At 44.2% G+C, this 13856-nt stretch overlaps 1 long non-coding RNA gene across 1 annotated transcript in view; it reads left to right on the top strand.

The window, feature by feature from the left end:
- The window catches only part of LOC115278439, a 110486-nt gene extending 110033 nt beyond the window's left edge, over positions 1-453 (top strand). Inside the window, exon 3 of the long non-coding RNA XR_003902891.1 lies at positions 292-453. This is a non-coding gene — a long non-coding RNA (uncharacterized LOC115278439). The remainder of the gene's footprint in view (positions 1-291) is intronic.
- Positions 454-13856: the final 13403 nt, after the last annotated feature.

The following is a 13856-nucleotide window of genomic DNA, read 5'->3' as shown; positions in this document are numbered from 1 at the left end:
CACTTGGAGAGTTGATTGGATTTGTCAGTTTTCCTGTGGATGTAAAGCCCTGGGTGACTTGACTGCAAGTATGCTGGAACATAAATAATCACCAGATTTTCAGGTGAATTCCACAGAGTCCGTAGGAAAAAGAAAGCTCCAGCTATTTGTTTGGGAATCTACAGGCGATGTGAGAAAACCCTGCACGTAGTCCCAAAGTATGAGCTCAATGATGAGTGTGTTTGGGGGGAAAAAAAAACCCACCACAACAGATTAATCTCTTTCTTTTCTTTTCTTTTTCTTTTTCTGAAGCCAAAGTACTTTGCAGCATCCAGTGTGAAGGTATAACAGCCAAGAAGGTCAAGGTGATGAACTTCCAACTGTTACTGGACACTAGGCATCCAGTCAACTCCCCAAACCCCAAAATGCTAGAGGGTCAGAAAGCAAGAAAAACATGTTTTCATAAAGGTTACATCTTGGATTGGTCTATTTATTTATTTATTTCCCACAAAGGGGTTTCTAGAATGTCACATCTCTTGGCTTCCAATGGCTTCTTCCTATGTTTCAAGGAGGGTGAGACATGGCGCAAGGCCTTGCAACACGAGACTTGGACCTTTCTCCTTTATGCTTTCCAGAGGCTCTGTGCTCTGACGTGATGAAAGATCTGACCCAGGAATTTCAAGTTCGTGAGTGGGGTGGGGAAGGGAAGGGGGGCCAAGAGGCTCCCCAACCCCAGCTTCTGTCCGCCTCCATTGGCTGGACTCCAGCGACGTTCATTCTTGGAGGGTTGGGTCAGTGTTGTGGTTCACTTGTGGCTCCATTTTCCCTTATGGGGAAATGGCTTGTGCTTCTTTCTGGAACTTGCGGTGTGCGAGGTGTTGATAGTTTATTCTCAGCAGAGCTCTCCGTGGGGGCCAGTACCTGCTCGTCCATTCGGTGGGCACTCACCGACTGTCTCCTCCGGCCTGGTACTCTGCGAAGCACTGAGGATGTCGGGAATCAATGATATCACCTCAATCTTCTTGCGAATGCCCACATTGTTTTGAATTATGTAACACCCGCTTCTGCTCTAGGTCACATGGACTCCGAGGTGAGGATTGTATTAGAAATCATCTCTTCCAGTTTCATTTGATAGATGGGAAGATAAAAAGGTCCAGACAGGAGGAAGGGGCTTGCTCAAGGTCACATCGTGGATTCGTTACAAAACAGAGAAGGACCCAGTGTCCTTGCTTTCCAACCCAAAGCTCTTTTCCCTATTTCCTGATGCTTCTCATGGTTCATTCAACTAGTCTTTGCCGAGCTTGCTCTCACTAGGCACCATGAGCCATGTTGGGTGCTGGACGAATCCCAAAGTTGTCACCCAAGAAACCGAAGTTCCCAATTGGAGGTGATGGATCCTTAAGCCATTAGTCGGGAAACGTGGAGGAGAAAATGTAGATGTGGGAATCAGATAGTCTTGGAATTAAATCCTGGTGTTCCTTTCACTCATCATATTCCTTTGGGCCAGTAATTTGAGCTTTTATGGGGTTCAGTTTTCCATCTTTGAAACATGAGTGTCGATAGGAACTCCCGCCTATAAGTGTTGGGCAAAGAAGCGGTAAGATATGGAAAATGTTTTGCAAAGTTCCTGGCACAAAACAGAGAGCCCTGCGCGGTTGTCATGAATCATAAGTACTGTGATAAATGCTATAGATGATTAGATGTAGTGTTCTGAAAATACATAGGAAGGAACAGCTAATTATGTCCCGAGGCAGGGATCAGAGAAAGGGACTCTTTCTTTTGATTGGATTTTTCTGCCTGATTTGTGTGTGGGGAGGGTGTATATTTTATGGCTGAAATCTCTGTATAGACATTTCTACACTAAGAAGTTCATTTTCCCGTAAGAAGTGACAAAGCTAAAAACGGATGTTAAGTGCAGAACAGGACCCTTCCGTTGCTGCCCGGCCAGATAACGGGCTTTTTTAAATGGCTATGCCCACTTGCGCTAAGTACACAGACAGCCCATGTCCAGAGGATGATATAAGACACAGAAGTTCTTAAAAAGGCTTATGAATCATCAGAGATCAAAAGGGTTGAGTCATCCAGGATCATGTAATTTTTTTTATGTTGGAATGCTTTGAAAATTGGTAATGGTATCGAGGTCATTCTCTGGTGACACTCAAGGAGTTGGTATTGACAAACATTTCCCAAAGCCTGCTTTGTGGAACACTAGACCCACGACGTACTCAGGAACTTTGGACAAAATATACACCCGGATTGTCCCAGCATACCTTAGAGCGAATGCACTGAATGATCCGTGAGGAAAGAATCCAGTTTGTGTTTTTAATCCCAGTAGAATTTTCTTTAATCCCCAGGTTATAAAGTCTGTGAGTACAGGAATTATACCCCCCCCTTTTCTCTCTTGTATCCCAACCCCTAGCATAATTTCTGGGAGGAGGTGTCCACTTAATACATATTTTAAAAAAATAATTACATATTTCCCAAACTTGCTTGACCAATGCAGCCCCCTTTTTGTCCACAGTATACCTAACGGCATTTTGCTTAAGGAGAGGAAAGGTTTCTTCAAACCAAAATGGCAAAATTTGTTCTACAAAGATGTCTTAGGGTGGAATTGATGGGATGGTTGTATTGGTGGAGCTCTGGACCCCAACCCTTGCCTCAGCCTTGCCGCCATGGTAACTGCTTTATGTATTAGGATTTCTTTTGGATTAAGAGTTATAACACGCTTGAAATATACTGTTCCAGAAGGAATTGGATTCCCAAGGGATGTTAATGTAATTGGGAACCATCAAGGTTGGGCTTGACAGATTTAGCTAGATGTGTTTTATGAAAAAATGTAACTCTAGGGGCGCTTGGGTGGCTCAGTCGGCTAAGTGTCTGACTTCGGCTCAGGTCATGATCTCACGGTCCGTGGGTTCGAGCGCCACATCGGGTTCTGTGCTGGCGGTTCAGAGCCTGGAGCCTGCTTCTGATTCTGTATCTCCCTCTCTCTGCCCCTCCCTCACTAGTGTTCTGTCTCTCTCTGTCTCAAAATTAAATAAACCAAAAAAAAAAAAAAAAAAAAAATGTAAGTCTAAAACTCATTGGATTATAGATTCACTCATTTGTCTATATTTATTGGATGTGCCTATGGCCAGGCACTCCCCTAGATCTTGAAGATACAGGGAAGTATGATTGATCAGGTCTCTGACCTCAAGGAGCTGATGATTTGGGGGAGAGGAGGATAGTGGTTAAATAACCAGTGAGCAGTCATGTAACAAGCATGCTTTCCTAAAGACACACACAACGTGAGGACGGTGTCCTGGTGCGATCAAAGTGAGGGCGCTAACAGGAGGTGTGTAGGGAGACCTGTGCCAGGAGGAGCCCCTTGAGTGCACACCCAAACGACATCTGAAGACCAAAAGGGAGGGGATCCTGAGTGGAGGGCATGGCAAGTGCAAAGGCACTGAGGCAGGAACAAAATTGGTCTTCTCAAAGAATAGAAAGCACACCAGTGGTGGCCAGAGGACAACAAGCTAGGGAGTAAAATGAGATGGAAGATACTCACAGCACCTTACCAGTGCCAAGCACTGTGTCTGGTAGAGATCAGGTACCATGGATATTTGGAGAATGTACACATTTATATAATGAATTAATTATACTCCTTCATTTCTGTTCTCCACAATCTTTGGTTTCCTTGTTTATGCATATTTTAGAAAATACAGCTAATATTTTTTAAAGCTAGATATCATCTTTGCTATTTTGGTGAGTCTGACCATAACTGATCTGATATTAGATGATGAGTATTGCTGGCTAACTTACTGGAGAGGCATCTGTTACAGAAGGACCTCCTTTTGAGGAAAGAGGCCCTTGAAGGACCAGTGACATGGCCAGCATCCCACAGGGCATTTCTTAAAGGCCAGGGGTGGGGACCCACCTTCTCACCTTGCAGTTGAGCTCCCGGCTGGAAGGATTAATGGATCCATTTAACTCCATTTACTTTGACATGCTCACACTTGAACTTTTCCCCAGTATGACGTGCTCAGTTCCCAAAATATGGGATTTTAAGTGAAACCCTGACATTTAGCTCTAGGGCTCAACAGCAATACTTAAATCCCCCAATTAGAAGCAGAGATGGAGATGAAATGGTCCCAAGGAATCTGGAGACACAACTGTTTCAAAAGGCAGCAACAGGCTGGGGCAGAGAGAGAGAAGTTTTAGATCGCACACCAGGAATGTGAAGCTAAATGAGAGCCATTCGAAGGCTCTGGGGGTTAGAAAGTGGAATTCCCTCTTGTACAGTACGCAAGAGTTATTAAGTGTATATATGAGACTCCTGTTTTACTTCCTGTACATGATTATTTTATACAGGCAAGTTTGGAAAGAATTATAGGCTGAGAAGTGGCCAAGATGCACGATGAGCAGTAGGGAACAGGGTGATAGTTGCAATGTTGTTGTTGGGGGCTTGGGCTACTTGGAGAAAGCCAGCGTGAGGTCCATCGTGGATCGAGGAGTTTGGGAGAAGGAGAGTGTGGAGTTGGACTTTGTATGGGCTCATCTCCAAAAAGGCATCCTGGGCTCCGTCTTCCTGGGAAAGTGCCAGGTCTGAGAATCACAAGAGCAGAGCCTGGACCCAAGCCCAGCAAACTAGGTTTGGCCCACCAAGGTCCAGAGACCAGGAATATAAAGAATTTGGATTGGACTTCCCTGGCTTTAAGACACGAGAGGGACCACGAGCTATTCTCAACGCACGCAGTGACTTCCAGAGTGAGAAATACATTATGTTTTTGAAAGAAGTCCAGGAGGCAGGGAGCTGGGGATAATGAGCTGCTTTTGGGAGAGGCCCAGTGACCAACAGCTTGGGCTGGTGGCATCTTTCCTGGGCTACATTCCTTTATAAGGGAGGCAGGGCTCCGGCAGCAGACCAACTTGGATTCCTAGTTTTGCTTCTAACTCTGTGACCTTGAGAATACGAATTAATCTCCCTGGCCTCAGTTTTACCAATTGCAAAATGGGGATCAGAACATCTACTGGGCATCTGGGTGGCTCAGTTGGTGGAACATCTGACTCTTGATTTTGGCACAGGTCATGATCCCAGGGACGTCGGGTCAAGCCCTGTGTCAGGCCCTGCGCTGAGTGTGGAGTCTGCTTGAGATTCTCTCTCCCTCTGCCCCTCTCCCCTGCTCTCCTTCTCTCTCTCTAAAATAAAGACAAACAAAAAATCCCCCACATCTCCTTATACTGAAGATACAATATTGCAGAAGATACACAAAGTTGAGTCTTACTAAGTGACAGCCATCCCTCAGTAATAATGATGATATTAACAGTGATATAAATGAAGTACAGTCGATTGGGCTGGGTGGGAGGCATGACTGGCAGCACTGTGTATGAAATCTCTTGTTTGTTGAGCAGGGCTCTCCTCCTCTCTGTTCTTTGTGCCCTCGGCTCACTGTGGTGCAGCCACAAAAGGCTGACAAAACCTTGTTGAGTTGGCGAAGTGGTTTTTGTAGCTTGAAAGAAGTCGCCTTCCTGGTGGCCTGCATCCTGGATGACTCAGGACTGGCTAAATGCCAATCATGTAAGGTCCAAAGCTTGCTAAGATATACTTCCATCTAAGATATACTTGTCACCCTAATTCTTCGAAGTGACAACTTTCCTGCAGGAAAAAAAATTCACTTATAGCTGTGTGTTACTGTGACACTGACTCCACCTCTTCGTTGAGCTTAAACAAGATAGACATTTGTTTCTCTCTATGACAAGGTGGTTTCCACTCCATAAGGGCTATGCCTAGACACAGATCCCTTCTGTCTTCTTCCTCTGCTGGTTCTAAGACATTGCCCTTCATCACACGGCCTAAGATGGTACATGACCACCTCCATGTTCTAGGTGGAAGAAAGAAGACAAGAAGGTGGAGGCATGTCCCTTCCTTGTAAGGGCATAACCGCTGGTCAGATTGGAGTTGTGGGATGGGTCCAACTGCAAGGCAAAATGGGTAGTGGTTGTAGACTTTGTCCTCTGTCCACGTGCCTTGACAACCATCAGGGATTCTTAAGAGGAAAAGGCAATAGATTTTGCCAAACTATTAGCTGGGCCACGTGGCTTGAGTCTCGGCAAAACTTGTTTTGAATCCCAGTTCTCCTGCCAGTTAATAGAATAAACTCAGACCTCATGCCTTCTACTTTCTCAGCTGTAAAGTAGGTATAATACCATGATAATTCCAACTTCACAGGACTGTTGGGCAGTAGAGGGATGCATGTAGAATAGTTATTCCAGAATCTGTAGCTGGTATTCAACCTTTGGCTTGTTCCTCTCCCTCCTTATCTCATTGTGCTCTACCTAGACCATAGAAGGTCCTGGAACATTTCTTGTACTTGCTTGCTATACGCCTGCTCCTCTCAGACTGTGAGGTCTTAAGAACAGGGACCATGTTCAAAGAAACACTTGGCATTTTGAGTAGATTGCATAGTGCCTGGAACAGACTAGGTTCTTGATAATGTTTGCTCTAATAAATAAATACATACATAAATAAATGGAAAGCTACTGTCTATGAATCCAGAGATGACCAAAAGGGGGCATATGTGCTGGCCCAAGATGGTACCCTGCATTCCAGATTCTGCCACGAACCTCCAAGAAAGCCATCAGACACATTCAACCAGGTCATCCAAACTCAAGACTAGGAGGTTACAGTTCAGTTATTGTGAATTACAGCTTCAGATAACTAAAGAGAACACATTGATTATTTAAGACTGTTGTGGTTAGGCAAAAATCTATGTGGCCAGTCTGTGGAGTCAGAACTTTGGTTGCAATCTGTGCTTTGAAAGGCAGACATGTTTGTTTATCCTAAGAGCTTGCAAAGTGCCAGCTCCCTGCAGCGAATAATTTAATGACTCAGATGCAAACCCCACACTCCAAACTGGCTCAGGAGAGGTGGCGATTATGGAAAATCCTGCTTCATCTAGCCCAAGGAACTGACCACCCATAAGCTGGAAAACAGACCTCAAAGCAGGAAAGAAATAGAAGTGTCCAAAGAAGAAATGGAAAACACAACCTAGAAACAAATCGAGCCTTGAGCAAGACCACGAGTGAGCTGAGTTGGGGGTAGTACTGGTGGTTTCTCAAGGCTGCTGGGCTCCCGTGTTGTCTATGGGAATGTATTGTGAAGACAAGAATGTCTGTTTTAAAGGGCCTTGGAGAACCTATATCCCAGAAACATTAGACTGTTGTCTTAAATCTGCAATTGGAAAGCCCATGTCCACTTTGGCCGGGCAGGAAACGTAGGTTAATAAGTGAGCTGAGCATAAGATGAGAAAATGCAGCTGGCCATCAGGCTCAGTGTCAGGAGGTGATGGGGAGGTGTGGGGGGAGGGGGAGCTAGAGCAAGCATGCCTCTGTTAGAGACAGCAGCTGTCCACCCCTAGCCCATTGTTGCCACATGGAAATGTGGGTTCATGTGGATAGATGCTGCAATTTGTCAAAAGAATCTAAAAGCCTTAGATTTTCACGAGCAATCTGCTTTTTAAAAGATTATCATCAACTAATGCACAATTCAAAAGAAGTCCGGAAGTTCTGTCCCATGCATCAATAGGACCTCTCATAGTGGCCATGGACTGTCTGTTGTGGTTCTCTATTAAAACCCTTGGAGTAGATAGAGGACCTCTAATTGTAGCCCTTCCTTCTATAGATGTGACAAATGAAACTTGGGATTCATCTTACATCCCATGGCTGTGTCAGTGGCAGAGCTGGGTTCTGCTTTTCTTTCCCTCTCAATACAGATTCTAGACCCGTCCATCTTCCAGAATGGAACAACCATGGGTACCAACAAAGACAAATGAGGGCTCCTGCCTTTCATGGAGAAAAGTAAATCCTACCCGAGTTCTTAATGATAATGATGCCGGTGGTGACAATGATAATAAATATCAGGTAGAATGTTTTGGGTAGCAAGTAACAGAAAACCCTGATTCAAATGGACTTAATACATGAACTTCTTGTCTGTCATACCTGGAAGATCAGAGGAAGGACAGGTGCTAGATTCAGTGTGATCAATGACATTATCAGGAATTGGGGTGCTTTCTGTTCTTCTGCTTTGTAGAGCTCATTTTGCTTCCTCCCTTCCTTCCCTTCTCTTCCTCTTCCGCCTCCTTTTCTTTTTCCTCTCCTTCTCCTCCTCCTCCTCCACCTCCTCTGTTTTCTTCCTTTTTTTCTTGTCGTCTTGTCCTTCTTCTCCCCGTTACCTTTCTTTTTCCCTTTCTTCTCCTCCTTCTTCTCTTTCTCCTTCTTCTCCTTCTACTTCCTTCTGGAAGGTTTTCCATCTGGAAAAAGAGAACAAAAAAAATCTTAAAACTTGCCCCTCAGGCATGGACCATAGATGTTCTTTTCCATCTAGTTGAGCCTACTGTCCATTCCTGGACCCATACCAGTGAACAAGTAGAGTTGTGTACTGACTGGCTGAATGGTTCAGTCTACTTTAGGAAGTGAGATGGGACCAGTGGGAGAAGGGTTTGTATGTCTGTGGCTACCTTCCTCTTCAGCTAGATGAGAGAGCTTGGCTCTTCTCAAAGCCCAGTGAACCAACTTATGAATCTTCAGAATAGCCTCATCGTGGGTTGGACCAGGAGCTTTTCTACCAATATCCCAGAAGCCTGGCTCTCTGTTCTCCCAGCAAACCTAGTTTAAGGCAGAACTTCTCAACCTTTCATAGTATCAGAAGCCCCAAGGAACCCTGATAAAAATGAACCTTCCAGTTACCCATCCCAGAAAAGTCTGATTCAGGAGGTCAGAGAATCTGTGTATTTCACAAGCATCCCAGACAATTTTGATTTGGGTGGTCAAGTATCATACTTTAAGAGAAATGCTTAGGCTCATGAAATATCTTTTTTGTGATTACCTTTGAATTCTTGGAATAAGAACACTTCATCTGAGTTTTCCAGCAAGGTTTTTCTGGAATGCATTGAAGGAACCTTTGGAAAAGAGCGAGGAAGTGCTAGAAAGAAAGAAGCAGAAAGTGTCCCTTTTGCTTCTACCCATGTCCCTCATGATCCTCAGTGCATGGGTCACAAGATACTGGATTGCAATTCATTGGTGGAACCCTATCTGTGGGATTTTAGCCACTGTATGATTTAGGTTGTGCTGACAATAAATAGAGTTGAATCCCCAGTGACAAAATGATTTTATTTCCATTCTCACTTTGTTGTTCTGATAGCTGGAGGGAGTTTGGGGCTAGTATTCAACTCCTCTGCATAACCTGCTATATCCCTTTTGACAAAGAGAGAGCAGAGCTTGGGTTCAGAGGCTTGAAATATAATATCAGAATAATTATATAAAGTTTAATAGAATTAAAAACATCGAGCTATCATAAAATTATATTGTTTTGCTTTCATCAAGTGTCTGATAGGCTATATGCTAGATTATACTGACCTAAAAAAAATCCCAGTGGCCTAAAACAACACAGCCTTATTTGATATTTATGCTATGTGTGTACCATGGATCTCAGAGGGGTTCTGCTTCTTGGAATTGCTCAGGGCCCCAGGCTGATGGAACAGCCACTATCTCAAACATTGACAGTTTTCACGGTAAAGCAAGAGAATTTTGGAAACTCTCATACTGATTGTTAAATCCTGCAGCCTGAATCTGACACCTGGAGCTTCTGCTCACAGCCCATTGGCCAGACCTAGTCACGATGGCCCTACTCAATGACAAGGGCTCTTATGACTAGGATGGTGGAAATGGAAACATTTGATAAAGAGCATAGATACTCACCACCCAATGTGGTTATTTGCTCTGTCTCCCGGCCAGTGTTCTTCCATTATTGTTTTCTTCCAGATTCTCAGGGCGGGCACATTGCCAAGGGCTAATTAATGTAGATGTTCATGTAGAACTGTCATGGACAGCTCAAGCCTTCCTTTTAGGTTCAGTCCCTCCCTGTCTATGTATCTTTGGCCAAGTCACTTCACGTCATTGGTCCTCAGTTCCTCATCTGTAAAGTGGGATAATAATAATAGCACCAACTTCAGAGAGTCGTTGAGAGATTGAAAGTGTTAATATATGGAAAAATACATTGACTGGGGCACATAGCACGTGCTCAGTAAGTGTTAGTTATGGCTTGAAGTGCCCTACATCCAATTAGTTCCATAAATATTTACGGTAAAGTATAATGGGGGATGTTGTGTAGGGATGAACAGGGTGTGGGAGTGCCTAGCACTAGAAGGAATCCAGTTTAGGGCTTTATGAGACACTGTTCTCCCTGAAGAAGCAGGGCGTCAGGAGGAAGTGTGGTTAGCCAGGTGAATAGTGTGACGATACCGATACATGTTCTAGGCAGAGGGAGTGCCCAAGGTGTGAGGTTGTGAACTTTAATGCATTTCCACCAGAAATTCCAGATTGACAGCTCCTTTCCATAAATGCTTTGATGCTTTTCCTCTGATCCCTTGTGAGCGATGTTGTGTTCTTGGCTCTTGCAGAAGTCCTGATTCTCAAGAAGGATCCCAGGCTTCCAGACCAGTCTATGCCTTTCCCGGTGGGATGTGTTAATTTCCTATGGCCCAAGACCAATTCACTGAGACTCTGGAACTACTCTTGCAGGGTGGCCTGGGAATGACTGCCACCTGTGAGGTGTTGGGATTTTCTTAGAGGATTTTTGGAAACCCAAGGACTAGAGAAATTAGGGATTGGATTAGTCTAGTGAGTAAGGGATTTTCAGAGCATTGAAGGCTGGCGTGTTTTTGTGTCTGTCGTGGCCTCGGGGTTAAGGAGAGTTAGTGAGGAAGATGCAAGAAGACACTCACAGGCAATTCTTATAAATGGCAAAAAATGGCAGAGCTCTGGTTCAGAAGAACTAAGTCATGGCCTCGTTCATTTCATGCCCTTACCTTCCCCCGTCCCTTTGGCCTGGATCTGCTCACCATGAATCCTCAACTAGGTGTGTGGGTTTCAGAAAACTGCTTTGAACCCTGGTCTTGGCTGCCGCAGCCACCCAGCTGAAACTCTGATGGGGCCGGTGGGTGGTATTATTTGGCTGGCAGCCAGGCCAGAGTGTCATTCACTGACCAAACTTGACTTTCTGGGAAGAACTTGCACTTGACCTCCAAGCAAGAGCAAAGTACTCTGTGGTGAGACACAGTGGAAGTTTCCTGCTCTCCAGGAAATCATGACTGGAACAAGCATGAAGCTAACCCATCAACAAAAGCAACAATCATGGCGGCAGTATTTGACCATGACTTGAACCCTGCTGTGCGTTGGCCATTGCCATAGGGTCTGGCTGTAGATGATGTCACTCAGTTCCCACAATGAAACTGAAAAGGGAAGCATGATGTCAAGGATCCTCTGCTATGTCTGATTTGATGCCGCTCATTGGAGGGAATAGCCATGGCCAAATGTAAAATCACAGTTTTTATTACTAAGAAACATGCATAGTAGATGCTCCCAACCTCTGCCCTATCCCCGACTCTATCACCCATCTCCTCCCCCAAGAAACAGTTTAAGGAGTTTACTGTTTTGACCTTGTCCCCCTGAAAGAAAATGTCCTATATGCTAGCACAGATGTCCCCATTTTGAGATGACAGAGCCGAGGCTGAGAGATGTCAAGTCACACAGAGGTCTAAAGAGGCAGAGCTCAGATTGTTTTCTTAATGTCAGCCTTTTGTTTTGACATCAGCTCAGACATGCCCAGACGTTGGGAAGGATCCCTGTATTACCCACTTCCCAGTTGACCCAAATGGTAATGTTTTATCATACTCGTTTTTCTTTCCCCTTCCTTTTTTTTCTAAACCATTTGAGATTCAGTTGCAGATTGAATGCCCCCTTTGACCTTTAAATATTTTTGGGTTTATTTCTGATACACAAAAACAGTCTCTTCTTTAATCACAGTGCAGCTATTCAAGTAGGAAACTGATATTGATACAGATTTGATATCATTATCTCATCTACTGACTTCGTATTTCACCAATTGACAAATTGTCCCAATAATGTCCTTTATAGCAAATTGATAAGGAAGAAGAAAGAGCAGAGAGAGGGGTTGGGGGTGGAGAGAAGAAAAGAACAAAGAAAAAAAAAGAAAGGAACGAAAAAAATCCTGAAATCACTCAATATTTTCGTCTGGCATCGCCTCTTGAGTGTCTGATAATCTGGAAGAGTTCCTTAGTCTTCCTTTGTGTTTTGTGACCCAAAGCCCTGAAAAGCACAGGCCAGTTATTTTTTAGAAGGTCCATTGGTTTGGATTTGTCATGTTGGATCTACATTATGTGCTTTGGCAGGAACGCCATGGAAATGATGCTGTGTACCCCTCAACGCATCATAGCGGGAGGCACGTGAGATCAAGATTTGTCCTAGGAGTGGCAGTGTTGGCCTTGATCATTTGGTTAAGGTGGCATCTATTATTTCCTTTGTGATTAGTAAGCATTTCAGAGGGAAACCGTTTGAAACCATGTGAAGATCAGAGCCAGGACTTTCAACCCAGTAAGTCGACCCCAGAACTGACAATGGTCTGCTACACTTAGCACTGCCCTGTACAGCTGACATTAATTCAGGATTTACTAGGCACTGTGCTAAGCAAATTCAGTGCATTCTTTCTTTTTAAAGTTTATTTATTTAATTTGAGAATGAGAACAAGCACGAGCAGCAGACAGGCAGAGAGAGAGGGAGAGAGAATCCCAAGCAGGCTCTGCACTGTCAGTGCAGAGTCCAACTTGGGGCTCGAGCTCACAAACCATGAGATCATGACTTGATCTCAAGAACCAGATGCTTAACCATCGGTGCCATCCAGGCGCCCCAATGCATTCTTTCTTTTAATTCAGAATAATTTTCAGCACGATCAGGGCCCCATCTATCACACTCTGTCTTCATCAACGTTATACACTCTATTCGGTGTCCAGATGAGTTCATCAGCTCTTGCTGAAAGACTCCAGTTTTATCCGCTGATCAGAGAATCCAAACTGGGAGCTCAAATGGCTCTCACAGATTCCCGAGGAGCAGATGTCCCCAGAAGTCTTATCCAAACAAACCCCGGGCCAGAGATGTGAACTAATAGGGGAAAATCCATGTGCGTGCGGTGCAGAAAGTGTCTGGATGTACTGAAGGAATGGCTTTTTATGAGATTTAATGTTCCCCTCACTGGAGACACATTGCTATCAAATAATAAACAACAGGGTCTATGATGTTGATCTTTAAAGTAAATCCTATTGCTATTAGCTTATCTGCCCAACTATTAAAACTAATAAAATAATAAACTTTATGACATAGACACTTAGCTCAGTTCCATTCTCTCCCCACTTCTAACTGCAAGTTTCTCCTTCTGTGACTGTTGGTGTTTTCAGCCATTTCCTGCTTATCATGAAACGATCTGGAACATTTTCATATGTTTGGATGACTGTTTTCAGTTGCCCTGGGATATTTTTATCTTCCTTTCTCTCTCTGTCTCTCTCACTCTCCCCGCCTCTGTCTCTGTCTCTTTCACTTTAAACTGAACCTTATTGTCTCTCTCCACTTTGCTTGTGTTTAACTTTTGCAGTCTGTCATTCCAGCAGGCAGGAATGTCTCCTTATCAGCTTCAGGATCATCTGTGTCTTGGGTTCCTTGTGAGCTTACTAAAGGAAAAGGAGAAAAAGCAACTGGGGAGGAACATGGGAGACTCACTATTCATTCAGACTACATTTGGTCTGGGGTCTCTGAAGACCTGGCAAAGTCATGTTACAAGTTTGGGGCAGATCAGAAAGAAAAGAAAAGAAAAAAGGGAGAGGAGAGGAGAGGAGAGGAGAGGAGAGGAGAAGAAAGGAAAGGAAAGGAAAGGAAAGGAAAGGAAAGGAAAGGAAAGGAAAGGAAAGGAAAGGAAAGGAAAGGAAAGGAAAGGAAAGGAAAGGAAAGGAAAGGAAAGGAAAGGAAAGGAAAGGAAAGGAAAGGAAAGGAAA

The sequence above is a fragment of the Suricata suricatta genome, chromosome 14, assembly GCF_006229205.1.
Source record: "Suricata suricatta isolate VVHF042 chromosome 14, meerkat_22Aug2017_6uvM2_HiC, whole genome shotgun sequence".
Classification (NCBI taxonomy): Eukaryota; Metazoa; Chordata; class Mammalia; order Carnivora; family Herpestidae; genus Suricata; species Suricata suricatta.
The sequence above is the reverse complement of the archived record's forward strand: the minus strand, read 5'-3'. Positions and strand labels throughout refer to the sequence as shown.